The sequence below is a fragment of the Poecilia reticulata genome, linkage group LG20 (assembly GCF_000633615.1).
Source record: "Poecilia reticulata strain Guanapo linkage group LG20, Guppy_female_1.0+MT, whole genome shotgun sequence".
NCBI lineage: Eukaryota > Metazoa > Chordata > Actinopteri > Cyprinodontiformes > Poeciliidae > Poecilia > Poecilia reticulata.
The window spans coordinates 1,340,974-1,354,662 of record NC_024350.1 but is presented as its reverse complement, the minus strand read 5'-3'; the positions used below and the strand labels follow the sequence as shown (position 1 = coordinate 1,354,662).

At 38.4% G+C, this 13,689-nt stretch overlaps 1 protein-coding gene across 2 annotated transcripts in view; it reads left to right on the top strand.

Moving 5' to 3' along the window:
- Positions 1-1,871: 1,871 nt before the first annotated feature.
- itgb1a (integrin, beta 1a) overlaps positions 1,872-13,689 on the top strand; it is a 31,483-nt gene continuing 19,665 nt past the window's right edge. The window contains exon 1 of one of the 2 annotated variants that reach the window (XM_008438263.2): positions 1,872-2,210. The gene's annotated coding sequence lies outside the window, so the exon portion shown is untranslated. The remainder of the gene's footprint in view (positions 2,211-13,689) is intronic. The other variant, XM_008438264.2, reaches the window with a different exon arrangement.

The following is a 13,689-nucleotide window of genomic DNA, read 5'->3' as shown; positions in this document are numbered from 1 at the left end:
GCGTATAAAGAGCATCTCATAAGCTGTATGACTAGACTTTGTACACACTAAACGCGTCGGACCAATTTAACAACAAAACTTGTTACTGGATACTAAAACCACTTCCATTTCCTGTTTGTTTGGGGTTTCCTCTTTGGATTTAACCCATTTGAGAAGCCAAAACCTTTCAAAATCGGAGGTAAGATGATCACAAAGACGATAAACCCAGATGATAATGAAATACCCAATCTACTGGACTGTCTGCTTAGTTCCATATCTTCTCTGACAGGAAATGTCAAAATATTTGGACGCCTGTGGGGGACGTCTGGCTTTCCAGACGGCCTATATCTTTCATCGGCGACTATTTCCTGCTGCTTAGTCAAAAGAAAGATATTTTTTAGTCATTTTAACTCTATCTGGGATGTGAACAAATGAGGCTGCCCCACGGTGTTGACTAATCTGCAGGTCTGATTCATATCAGTTAAATTATAGCGCCTCATCCGGCTTTGTCATACTTCGGTTTAATTGATTGTGCCTACGGGAACGTTTTTTTTGTGTGTTTTTTTTTGTTATACCAAATGACAAAAAATATCTAGATGTTTTAGCTTTCTATAACCATAAGAAAAATTCAATAGGCACAATTTCCTTCCGTCTTATCCTTGTCGTGGGGTAGTGGGTTTGTTTCACATCTCAGGGACTGAACGAATTCCCTTGTGAACATTCCCTGGAGACTAAACAGGATTTAAGGAGCTTCCGGACCTGATAGTTTGTTTTTCTTACATTCTTTTCCATGTGTCCAGAGCAAAGACAGCAACACTGACCACTTAGCTTAAAGCAAACAAATAAACTGACTTTGGTATTTGAACGGAAAGAGACCCAAAAGAAGCACTTATGTGGAAAGCTAAAATACGAAGTTGTTTCGTCAAAATAATACAAAAAAATTATGGTGGTCTTTAGAAATAAATAGAAAGTAAAAAAAAAAAAAAAAAAAAAAAAAAAAGTACTTCAAAAGTGCGTAAAAAAATTCTTTCGAGCTAAAACATGGTGAGTTTTGCTATGATGATGATGATGATGCGATGATGACACAGACTAATACTGGTGCAGCGTTACCGTCGACATGAGCAGCATCTGTATAAATAGGCATCTAGTTTAGTGGGGTCTGGTAGTGACGTGATCACGGTCCAGCCTCAGCCTTCAAAATAAAAGTAAAAAAAAAAATCTGAATGAAATAAAATTTAGTGCGTAATTAATTTCAGTGTGCTGGAATGTGAGATGTTTCATTCAATATGATAGAATAGTATATTTACTTTGAAATGTGTTGCAACAGTCCAGTTTCAGTTTTATACATATTTAGTTTTGTACATAGATTACAAAACCAATCTATGTGCAAAAGGTACCAAAGATTAAAATTATTTGCAGGTCTCTTCTCGCCTTCTGACAGAAACTCGTACATTTTATGAAGGATATGAATGCAAGATAAGAGAAATAGACCTCAATTAACAAAGAAAATTGATATTGATTAATAATTTATTTCAGAATTCCTATACCATATTATTTGTTTTTGTGTGTGTGTGTGTGTGTGTGTGTGTGTGTGTGTGTGTGTGTGTGTGTGTGTGTGTGTGTGTGTGTGTGTGTGTGTGTGTGTGTGAAAAAGCACAATACCAATATTGCAACATTTGTTTGAGCATCTTGAATGGTCAGAAACTGTAGTATTTTCATTCAATGTTAGATAATTTCGATGCTTAATTAATTTTACTATATATAAAATTGGACTATATAAGTAGGAAAATATTATTTGGACTTTTTTTTAATAATCGCTCTTCTAAAAGTTGTCTTTTATTGTGAAGAGAATAAGACGGAAGCGCTGTTTCTAACGGGCCGCTTTGCTGCGGGCGGTGCGGTGTCTCCCTCCGCTTTATCCTAATTTAGTCTGAGGAGAGAAGACCCGCTCCCGGCGCTTCAAGGATACAATTGTTTATTTTAAGGCTTTCTGCTCCCTCTTTCGACTTAAATATATGGTAACATTTATTCTTTCATCGTCCAAGTGGAAGTTGAGTGGCATGAAGATTCGGAGGAAGGTTTGAGTCCTCGGAGGAGAAAGTGTCCGCCGGTGCCAACAGGGCAGACAGCCGCTGCTCTCGGTGCTTCTGTGTAGCGGGACATCACAGGGAGCTGGACAGCTCGCTCTTTGCTCCTGTATGTCGCCTCGGATATAACAGCACAGCGGCGAGGTAAGCAAGCTGAAACTGGACATTTTCTCTTCTCTTTTCTTTTTCTTCCATCCCCTAACTAATTTGAGCTGGTTAAAAGACACTTTTAAACACCTCCTCGTTTGTTTCAGTGGTGTGGAATCGCTTAGTGAGCTGAAAAAGTGTAATTACTGCGACAAACTGTGATGTAGCTTTCCTTTGGAATTGAACCAGGGTTCCTACAGTCTAAAAAATGTATTGCACTTAGTTTTATTCTTTTTCCAAAACAGGATATGTGTGGGGGAAAAAAAGGATTTATCAATAATTTTTTTTGTTTTCCACCATTCATCCACCTATCTCTTACTTTGACTCCACCCATCCAAGTTTTTTATCCACCCAGGCACAATATCTCCACCATCCCTCAATTTGTTCATGATCCATTTGTTTACCCAATAATCAATCAGTTCATTTGATTTCCAACCGCCCTTCCATGAACCTATCCATTTTTCTGTCAACCATTATTTTCTATCACCATGTTTGTTTAGTGTAACCATCCATCTTGCTATTCATCTATTACATTAATTTGATTTCCAACCATCCATCCATTAATTTTTATTTTTATTTTTTGTCATATTTTGTTATAAAATCCTCTTTAGGAAGTCACACCCAACTTTTGTATCTGTATTAAAAAGATTAAGACTTTTTGGTATGTTTTGAGTGTGGGAAAGTTTGGATACAAGACCTGAAACATGTGAACTCTGTGGAAATATTCATTTTATTTTTCCAAAATAACTCACGAGTGATGGTTCAGGAGGAATTTCTGCTGCAGCCCGGCGTAGATGTTGTCTTCTCCGTTTGATTAAATGGATCTGCAGCAGGCCCTTTAGTGCGCCTGGTCATATGAAAGGGGCTTCAACAAGTGATCTCATATGATGTATTGTGATTTCTGTCGGATCTCATCACATGAGGCGGGGAGAGAGCCACCCTAGAGGATTTAAGCCTCTCGCAGTGGGGATTTGTCCACAACGCTTTTTGACGACTTTGTGTCTGAACAAAGACGTTGGCTTTTCTAAAACCACTCAGCCCATGATTGGCAGGCTGTACAACTTCCACTGAGTGGGACTAAGCAGCAACCCCAGCGCGCCCCCCTGTTCCTCCCTCGCCCCACTCCTCCCTGCTGTTTCATCTGAAGAGTGAGATGGAAGATGAAAGCCTTATAAATCCAGCTGACCGCGCTGACTCCACACGGCACACGGGAGCGCAGTTTAATCAAGGAAATGGGGGCAGGAAGAGCGGCGAGGACAGACGGAGAATGAGAGGATGTCAGCCGGGAAGGACGGCCAGGAGGGTAGGGAGAGGAAAGGCTAATTGAGGGGGAGGGTAGATGTAGGACGGATGTAGGGTGGAGGTTGGTAAGATGGCAACAGAGCCAGCAGCTATCAGCTGAACGGATTGGGATCCCCGCTGTGGTGTCTTCCAGGTGGGGCCAATTTTTATTTTCACACATCGTCCCTTCAAGTTTGAATATTCTCCCTGCTCCTCAAATTGAGTGTTCTATCGATCTTAGTATGTATCTATGGCAAAGAACTGCATGGACTGCATTGAAGTGCCACGCAAGTCTGTTATATAGTTGGTGACATTCTAATTTTAAATGTCTTGTTTTGGTGACACTTTTTGTTTAATGGATTTAGAAATGAAATTGATAGTAAGATGGTCAAATGATTAAGACACCATTTCCCTTCCACCATAATCTATTGCTTTGTGCTGGTCTATCAAATAAAACCCCAATAAAATTACATTGAGGTTTCTTGTGACAAAATAAGGAAAACTTCTAAGGGTGGGAATACTTTTGCTTGGCACATTACGGTGACCTCAACAGTTACGTTTCCCCCTTAATTCTACACAACATCTTCACATTTCTTTGCCTTTTGAACCGCTAATACAAATGTTTTCAGAGTTGGATTGAAGGGTAGGTTTTCCTCCCAGTGACATGTTTTATGACCTCTACAATCATTTTTAGCTCCATTATTTTGCCTTCGCTCTTTCCCTGCCAGCCTCACACTTCAGGGAGCTCCAAATACTCTTCTGGGCCATTTTTGGTGTTGCCCGTTGCTTCTAAAAACAGCTTCTGAAGCACCAAGGAGGAGCGGCATGGTTAGAGCTGACCTCTGCTCGCCATGGTCTGCTGAGGAGACGAAGCCAAACATGCTGCGTTGGTGGTAAATAGTAGAAGCCTTTGAGCTCTCTCTCTCTTTCTCTCTCTCCATCTCTTACCGTGTTTGTTGTTGTGATCGCGTGAAGGCTAAACTTTGAGGCCCTTCATCCTTCCACGCCCCTGCCCACATGGATGAACGTGTTTAGAGATGTGGCTGTGAATGCCGGCCATTCTTTAATCAGTGAGAACAATAGCCGAACTGGAATCAAAAGAAAACAACAGAAATATTTTTTTATTTCTCTGATCCTGGTGGAATAAAAAAAATACAAATGATGTGAGGAGAAACTTGTACATTATGCCAGAATGCAAAGCCAGAACTGAATGCCATGTTATCAACTTCCTTTGTTCAATTAGAGGCAGGAAATGAGTCAGGAGACATCAGCAAAGATTCCCAACTGGACTCGCAGTTTTGTAACTTTATAATCTTAATTGTTCTGTTAAGCCTGTCAAAGTTTGTGTCTTTTTTGTTATATTTATCTTTCTTTTTTTTTTTTTACACTAGAGTTCAACGAGTGGTTCACTTAAGTTTGTCATTTTCTGTTTAGAATCAGCCAAATTTGTTCCCACAACGAGGATTTTCATATAAGTTTCACATCCTCACAGCATGTAGATGTAAAATGTAAAGAACAGATAAAACACAGCAAGTATGTACGTATACAGTTATACTAATTAAATAAAAAATATATTAATTCCAATGCACCTTGTTTGTCAGATTATTAAGTGCCTATTGATTAAAAACAACCGTTAAGCAGGTATTAAACGTGTTTTCTATTAATTCCATATTACTGATATAAAAAATTTTTCTAATTGGCCTTATTTTAAATGTCATGTTTTCATTAGCTGTAAGTAAAAAATCCTGTTAATCAACAAAATTAAAGGTTCAAAAACATTAGTAGCCGTGCTTCCATTGAGAATTGCTCAGATTGGAATTATGAAAATAAATTTGTTTTATGACGCGCCAATTAAAAAAAAACGACAAATCTTTCAATGAAACGTTTTGCATTGGGATGTTGCTACTGGTGAAAATGCAAAGAAGACTACAGGAAGTGGTAGGAGCATCGTGGCGCCGCATGTTTTTTAATGACTTATCATGCGAACAAACTGATTCACATGATTTTAATTTGATTTTAATTGCATTTCTTATTTAATGGAAACACAGCAACTGTGAAATTGTTGGGTTTTTTTTCAACATTAGCCAAATATTAACTACGTTATGCGCACATTTGTATTGTTATCTATATAACAATTTCACTTATTGAACTGAGTAACTGGAGTAAATGAACTTCTTAATAATAATCTATTTGATTGAATATGGGTGTGTATGAACACTCTATTTTATTTTCTCTAAGACAGGTTAGAAAAGTGAAGATATGCTTATTTTAATTCCTCAGTAGACTGAGAAAAACATTTAGAACTACTTGTTTTTCTTGTTCAGAACAGGAACTTGCTCTTTCTATCATGTTTTTTTTCTTTCTTAACAGTAGCTACCCATCTGACCATATCTACCATAATAGTCACTTTTTATGTCTTATCACATTCAAACAGTCCATCTTCAGAATGCTGACCAGTTAGGGAGTTTCTCTTCTGAGGAAATGTGCAATTTGCTGTGATACAAAGATAACTTTGCACATTTTCCACCTAAAGCTCTAAAATAGAACAGAATGTTGTTAGTTCCTCTTAATGGCCTTTTGAAACCAAAAATGACATTCACTTCACTTCTTTTTAAAATGCTGTTGAATGTTGCCTCCACACATCTTGCATACTAACAACCTACTCGTGTGCATTCAAAACGAATCACAGCTTGTTATGAATTTAATTACATCTGCATTTTGCTGCCATGCTCATAAAGTTTTAATTACTGTAGTTACAAGGGGTATGGATGAACAATTAATACTGTGATAAATCTGAATTCATCACAGTCATCCAAACACATGTTAGTCTGAGTGACTGTTGCTAGGCTGCACTGAGTATAATAGCAGTATCATCCATGATAAGGTTGTGCTGGGTTTTTTCATCTAACTTACCTGTCAACTCACATTCAGCAGTATGATACTTTCTTCTGACTTGTTTTTTACTTGTATATATATATGATATTCAGGACGTTATTCTTTTTTTAAAGTTATTGGAATCCGAGTTCAAAGCGTACCACAGATTTGCCCGACTAACTATACAAGCTTCTTTGCCGCTATTGGTCAGTTGAAAAACAACTTTACAGAAACAACATTGCCACTATCTTGTGGTAGCACCAGCTGATTACCAAGTGATTTGTGTAGAAACTAGCAGGCCGTTTATGAAAATACAGCCTAATTTTGTATAATGCAGTGACTATTAGTAGGGGTAAATATGTCGGCTGGCTGATAAATTGGTCCTTACTGACTATAGAATATTAACTTAATAATCAAAAGTAACTCTCTAAACTTTGTCACAACAGCCCTACCAGTTCAGCTAGTCATTATTATTATTATTACTACAGAATGAGCATTTATTATTCACTTATAAGTGATGGAATGTTTCCTATCTCTAGTATTATTTGAACACATAATGTCATACAAATGTGATCAACTCAACAACATTAATGGTTGATTAGATTTTCTTTCCATATGTGTAATCAAATGCTGAGTGTTTTCTAAGATCTACTGGAATTTCCCCCTTCTTTCCTGTTGTCTAAATGATGTGAAAAAGGAACACACACGGGCTTCTACGAGTTAATGTCTGAATATCCATCATGGTCAGAAACTGTAATAGGTTTAAGAGCAGTTACAGAGGTCCACTGTTTTGTTTAACAACTAACAGATATTGAAATACATTGCTGACTCGTGATAATCTCCCATGACATGTTTTCCTTCACTGCTCCCTTGAGGAAATATGCGTAACTGCGGCGTGCTTACTGCTAAACTCTGCGCCGCTTTTCCTCTCCTGCAGCGACGGAAATAGCAGCCCTGAGTTAAAGTGTTAAGTCTGGGCCCTAATGAAAGACATCTGAGTGTCATTATTGCTCCAGTTACGGTGGAGCAGCCCACAGATGGCCTTTTTGCTTGGCTTAAACTAGATTAAGACTCAACTTTGAAAAGTCTATCTAGCAGTTCTGGAGCAGCTAACGCACACACTTCAAACTTGTTCTGTCTAACAGCTTTTCATTAATCACATCACACTCACTGCTGGAAATATTTGCGCTGTGGTCAGCTGCTGCCATATATGTAAATATTTCTGAGTACAGAGTTGTTGAGCTGATCTTTGTCAACCGATTCAGAGAAAGAACATCTGCGTCAGTTGTTTGCTGCTCTCCAGCTCTGTATGAAACAGTTTCCATGCTTAGACGTCGGTGATGACACGTTTAGGGTCATTTAACATTTGAAATAAACATTTGATGCTCTTTGCAGCGAGGCGGTTTAGTTTGGCCTCTATTCATCTCTCTTTCACATGTTTGAACGGCCACTGTGTCATTTTTGAGTGGGAGTTGGCTCATTCCTGGGCATTTAGATGCAAGCTTCCTGTGTGCTCAAGTTGAGTTTCCTGTGTTTTGAGTAGAGGAAAAGCAGCCTCAGCATACGTGGGGAATTTGTGGAGGACTACTGTGCACTTTCTTTTATTGGATCAGCATTAATATTGAAACAGATGAATAAAAAAACCTAAGATGTTCTACTTCACCTACTTTTAGGTAACCACAATACATGTGCCTAAAAAAAATTGGTTTAGTTGGTATCTCACATGGAATCTCCAATGCAGCATCTTCATCCTTGGTTTATAACCAGAACGAGAAGAAAACAGGTCCTTGTGGTTTTATCATCCTGTGTTCACACATAAATGTGACAGTGTGGGTTTCAGTGCTGAAGATTTCTTCTCAGAACAATGAGATATTTAACCTCCCAAGTAGAGTTTACAGGAACCATTAGGTAAAGATAAAGGTAATTCTATTTATATAGCACATTTTCAGCAACAAGGCAATATACAATGTGCTTAGGGGTGGTAGCCACATAATAAACTGCTTATGCTATAATCCATTTAATACCCAACAACATTCCAGACTCCAAATGAAAGGAGTCATGTGGTTAAAAGAAAGAGAGACACGAAGCATTCATGAGGTGCATCTGCTAAGATTCTTTGTCTATAGAATCTAATAACACTTTTGTGTGTCTGCCTTACAATTCCAAGGCATATGAAGATATGTTTAGAAAAAAAAAAACTTAAAGAATCATTTTGTGTTCATCTGATCCTCAAGCATTCTTTTTTCCTTCTCCAGCTAATGTGGCTGGAAGCTAGTAGTCAACGCCAAAGAAAATAAATGGAAAATGAATTCTGCCAATAATGTGTCAAGCAGCATTGTGCTGAGGTTTTTCAACTTCCCAATATTCATTTTATTTCAGATGTCTATCAGGGTTTCCCGCAGAAAACCTATAAGCCTGATGGTGCAGATGCAAGTTCAGTCCACCAGTGGCCCACCGTCTTTTTGTATTAAAAAATGTTAAAAGTTAAAAAAAAATTTACATGCACGATCAGGCATCAATATTTAGAAATGATACCATACGAGGCCAATGGGCAGGTGCAAGATGGCACAATTGGTGTACACACTCTTGCACCCAGTTAAATGTGTCATCTATAAATAAACAAACAATGCTTAGAAAGGGGCAAATAAAACCTGGTGGCCCGCCAGGCTTATGATACATTTGGGGAAACCCTGTCTAGGAAAAGATCCATGAATACACAAAATGTCCTTGAATAATTACGTTCTACAGAAAAATCTATGAATAGGTGACTGACTAGAAGTGTCCCGATGCAACTTCAGATTTCACATCTGATGCAATACCAACATCGCAGCTTAGACTATTGGCCGATACCGATATTTACCTGATACAATGATATTGGCTCAAATCCTACATTTATTACTTATTTTGTAGTGTGGAATGTTAGAAAAGGCTTGATCAAGTGATATTACTCAAACAGAAGAATAGTCAACAGCAATAGGTATGAGAAAAATTAAATCATTTTATTATAAAAAAAATAAGGTTAATAATAATGGGGCTAGGCATTGGATGCAAGAAATGCTGAAGTAGATTAAATGCTGCAACAAAACTTTGGAGCAAAGTGCTTAGATCAGAGATTTTAGATGTGGGCCAATATATTCCGATACTCATTTTTTGGCTGATATGGGGCTGATTTCCGATACCATTAGTAGCAAACAACCCTAATATTGACTTATACGTTGGCCCAATGTTTTGGGCTTTGAACCCTCATCCTCAGTCAGTCAGGTGATTCACACAAAGTATGGAAACAGTGACTCAAAGGTAACTTAATCTGTCCAGACTCATCATCACTTTACCGTTTATCTTAATAATCAAGATAAAGGGTACAAAACGGGGTCACTCCATAAGCCTACACAAACTTATTAGACTTAACGCGACTTAATGTTCTTACTACACTCCATTCCTTCAGGCTTAGAACCACATAGAACACATTTTCAGATACAACATATGTGGAAAGATATGAAGCGGTGTGACAGCAGTTGAAGAAATGTTTCATAGGCCGCTTCCTGTTCCAACGGATCACGAGCTGCCGGGCTGGATGTTTCCCAGTACAAGCTTTAGTTTAGTTTTTGGCCTCAGGAAGATGCCAAGAAAGTATTTGCTCATGTGGGAAAACAGTTTAAGTCAATATTGCTGAGAGACAAGAGCAGCCACATGGGGAGTCAGAAATAACCAGCCCAGAAATAGAGATGTGAACAGTAATAGCTAGTTGGCTTCACTCCAAAGGTTGTGGTTTTTGCCTTCATTGTTTCTCCTTAAATGTTCTGTAGGAGTAGGGTCTGATTAGAGGTGAACACTGTACAATGTAGCTGCATTTTGAGGGGCAGAAAATGATATCACTTCTGGTTAAATGTTGTAGCTTTTCTGTCTGGAAATGCTACAGTCTTTCCAAAGCCACATCCCCTCCAGAGGTGTATCTTTAGCCCTTGCTGAACATTTGAGGAATGTTGGTGGGATTGGAGACAATATCTGGGACTACAGGAAGGAAAAAACAGAACAGATTGGTTTTCAGGACTGGCAGCAGATTCTGTTTTACACTACTGAATTTGCTCATATTACTTCCAAAAATGTCAAACAGTGGGCCTCTGAGGAAACATTACAGATAGTTTGAAAAATGCATCAAAATATTTTTTTTCCTCCTAACTAAAGTGAATTATCTGCATTTTCCGCATACCAACTTAATTTAGTTGTATAACTTATGTTTATGAAAATCTCAGCAGATGTTTCTAACAAAGAACTTTGTGGTTCAAACCATATTTCTACATGCACATTACTTTTTCCAAACACTTCCAGAATTATCTACTGGGACAATTCTGGAAGACAGTGCTAGTATGTTGTCCTGTATTTCTCCTCATATGGATTCACAGAGAGCTGCCATGCTAATGTATGCTAGCCAAGAAAAAACTGGGCATGCAGTTTAAATTTTACATGTCACCGTTACAGCAATAGCCAGAAGATATTTTTATGCCTGTGTTTCTCTTAGAATATTGTTAAAACAAAAGCTGAAATGACAGTTTCGCAATTTCATTTGGTTTCTAGATTTGAGATCAGCACATGTGGGGGTGTTGCCTCTCTTTTCTCACTACATTTTCTCATTTCTCCTGTTCCCCTGAATCAAACTGAAGTATTCTGTTCTATATTTTTTTTTAGACACAAATGCAAATCAACCTCAAATGTTTCCTAGTAAAGAATATCAAACTCATTCAACCACAAACCTGGTTGTGTTTTATTGGGATTTTATGTGATTAGCAAACTAAATTGTAAAATATTGAAGTTTCACATTGATGTTTGTGGTAATTATTTCAATAAGATTACAAAATATATTGCAAAGTTTGACAAAGGCACTTTATATATTTTAACATGTTCAAAAAATTCTTTAGAAAGACTTAAACTTAAGTTGCTGAAACCTGTAGAAATCAGTTAAACCTGTCGAGATAGAAATTGCAACTCTTGTGATTTATGCTATGTTCACACAGCAGGTCTTAATGAACTGGGAAGTTTCTACAGTAATAAAAAAAAAGTCAGATACTTGGAGCATGGGCCTCAACATCGGATTGGGGTCACATTTGACCTGCTGTGTGAATGTAGCCCCAGCTCCAAGTGGTATCTGGAACACATTAATGGAAAGAAACACATAATCAATTGACTTGTTGAATTTATAAAGTTGTAAACAAATATGCCACAAAGATCAAGCCTCATTGTTGGGGCTTCTTGGGGTAATCTCCTGAAATATCAAGGATATGATTAGCCTGTTGGTGTACAGACCTGTATACCCTTCATGCTTTGTGTTCCTGCTTCAGCTCACTGAGCATTAACAAACAGGTAATTACCAGGTTTCTACTGGTCGTTATCGCTCACTGAGGATATTTATTCCTTTTAAAAGATCTGAATCTAATGATACCAACTTGCCGTCACTCGCCAGTTTTAACTCCACTTTTTCTTCAGTACAGTGAAAGAGTTTCTTCTGTTTTATATCAAACTGTAATCCTCAGATTATTCCTAAATGCTACAATGAACCAACTGAGTTAAGCCATCAGCACGTCTCTTTAGGGCTGCTTCTCACACAGATTCTTTCAGAGATGAGAGGGCAGTGAGTGTGGGTGTTTGGAGTGTCAAAGTCTGTGTCATAGTCCCTGGGGGCAGCCTGATTCATTCCTATTGTGTGGTAAGAGAAGGTCTTCTGGATCGGATCATGGTGGGAAGCCAGACCGGGGGTTGTGGAGGCGGAGCTGGACACAGATGAGCTCTGTTTGGTATTCTTCTTTAACACTCCTGCACTTGTACATCTCAGAGTTTAAGCATGTTGCTCATTGGCCACTGCTGAAGTTACGCGGAGGGATAGGGGCCACTGGTTTGGCTCCACTTGTAAGTGGAGGAACGGGGTCGCAGGCGGAGCGTGAACTGTGTGGCCAATACAAGAGGGTAGGAGGAGAGCAGTGGAATAGCTGAACAGATCCCTAAAACGTCTTTAATTGAAACCACAGAACACTGACAGTGTATTAATCATGTTACTGTAGACTGACGGGCCTCTTTAGGTTCCTTTTTCCTCATAACTTTAAATTAAAATGAACTTGTTCACCACCATGGAAAGCAATAGCTTAGGCAAAAAAAGTATTTTCTCAGGCGTCAAGGCTACCATTTCTCCTACTAAGCTGTGCGCCGCCCTTTCCTGTTTTCCTTCTCCTCCATTCTGTCCTTTCGCACCCATTCTCAGTAAGGGAACCACCAGCTCCCTCACTGCCCCCTCCCAGCCATGACCAGTTCTTTAACACTGCTATATGCTTTAACTGCTTACTTCCTGATGCTACTAGTCATTAATCATTGTAGTGCGACTGAGGTCAGCTCTTCTGAGAATTTGGCAGTATGGTTTAAGTTAGAAGGGAGTCGGTCCTGTCGTGTTCTTGTGTGTGATTCAGTTCAGCTCTGTCTCCTGAGGATGTTTGAGTTGGTTATCTGCTGGTTTAAGAGATATATTAATATAACAGCTGGATCTGTAAGTAAAGTGTTGGAAGTTTTCTTTCTCAATCTTCAAAAAATATGAATCATGAGAATGTAAATTATTGAGCTTATTTTAATTTATCATGAGATTAATTAATTAATTGCAACAGAATTGGCTGCAAAGCAACATTGCAATCAACTAATCCACCATTTAGCACTTTTTTCAAAGATATTCTTGTATTTCTGTTTTTTGTTTGTCTTCTTTTTTAAAACACATAGTCACTGTGTTTCCATTATGATTGTACACAAATCTTTGCCTATTTTCTTCTGTTGCACAGAAGCATGATTTTTTTTTTTTTTTTTTTTAGCTCTGTTTGGAAATTACATTTTCCATGGGGTCTTATTTAATGTGTTTCCATTAAATAAGAAATTAAATTAAAATCAATCACAAATAAGCTTGTTCACGTCATAAGTCGTTAAAAATCATGGCAAGACAAATGTAAACAACTACAGATATATTAATAATTCAGCCATCTATCAGCCTTATTCAGGCACAGGAGCAAAAAAAAAACAACCAAAAAAAACACAAATTCAACCGGTATTCATAGTGGATGTACAGAACCAGCATGACGGGTCACTATCACGGTCAAGCAGTGTTCAACATCTCAGGAATGCCTTAGAATTTCGGCCCCTGTTAGACACGCACCACAATTATCTGCCATGTTCCAGCCTCTCCTGCCGAGTGACAGATCCGTGTGAAGTCCATAAAAAGCTGAGCTGCCTTTAGTCACAGCTCAGGTGTGTGTGTGTGTGTGTGTGTGTGTGTGTGTGTGTGTGTGTGTGTGTG